Raw genomic sequence first — 1,012 nt, forward strand, 5'->3', positions numbered from 1 at the left:
TAATTTATCACCTTCATGTCGGGCAGCAGCTCTTCATCATCTCAAGGTTCCATGGTGTAATGGTTAGCACTCTGGACTCTGAATTCCGTGATCCGAGTTCAATTCTCGGTTGGACCTGTTTTTATTTTGCCAGCACCGCACAAAAAAAGCTAAAATAGCATCCTGTTCCCTTGAAGGCCAATGAATGACACTAAGTCTGGGTTTTCCAGCACACTGGTAAGAAAACAGCCGGTTAGCTCAGTTGGTTAGGAAAAACTCAACCCACCCAGTTTTGACAGAATATGAGAGCTCAGACACGCAGACACACAGCTCAGACATGAAGACGCACCTGATTTAACGTCCACAAACCGGGATTGAAGCGTCTTCTTTTATAATTGTTCTGACACGCGGCTGTGCTGATTAATGAATCTGAAGTAAATCGCTGTAATTCATTTCACACATGCACTGTTTTAAAACATTTTAAACTTGTGAAACTCACTCTTGATCACATTGTATGATGATTAATGATCCTAGCGAACTGAACAGACCCTTCTTTCCAGCTGCTTTGCGCTCATCCTGTCTTGATTATATGATTATACACGTGATTCCCAGACATGTTAATGCGTGCAGCTGTCAATCAATATTGGTGGGCGGGGGGACCGCTCTCCTACGTCAAGTTGCGGTCGATCTGAAAACCGCTCCAATTGGTCCACCGTTTTTATGTTGTTAAATTTGAAAAAAAAGGACTGGGTGTGTTTATATCACCCCAATATGACAGTTTATACACTACACTTACACACATTTCTGTCCAAACAGCTTGAATAGTAGATTTTTCACCATAGGTGCCCTTTAAAAGTGTTATCAAGAGGAAGTAAAAAAAAATTGATTGGAACAAAAAACCTGATTTGCTGGATGGTGGGTCTTTCCAGCCAGCTTTTGAAAACGATAAAGTCCATTTGGGGCAGCAGTGGCACAGTTGGGTGAGTGAAAATTAGCGTGGCTGGTCGTGTCGACGCTCACCAGGGTACTTGAT

The 1,012-nt window shown here is 42.6% G+C and overlaps 1 non-coding gene across 1 annotated transcript; it reads left to right on the forward strand.

The window, feature by feature from the left end:
- Positions 1 to 45: 45 nt before the first annotated feature.
- On the forward strand, positions 46 to 117 carry trnaq-cug (transfer RNA glutamine (anticodon CUG)). The gene has a single exon. It is a non-coding gene; the product is annotated as a tRNA-Gln (tRNA).
- Positions 118 to 1,012: the final 895 nt, after the last annotated feature.

The sequence above is a fragment of the Danio aesculapii genome, unplaced genomic scaffold (assembly GCF_903798145.1).
Source record: "Danio aesculapii unplaced genomic scaffold, fDanAes4.1, whole genome shotgun sequence".
In the NCBI taxonomy this organism is placed as follows: domain Eukaryota; kingdom Metazoa; phylum Chordata; class Actinopteri; order Cypriniformes; family Danionidae; genus Danio; species Danio aesculapii.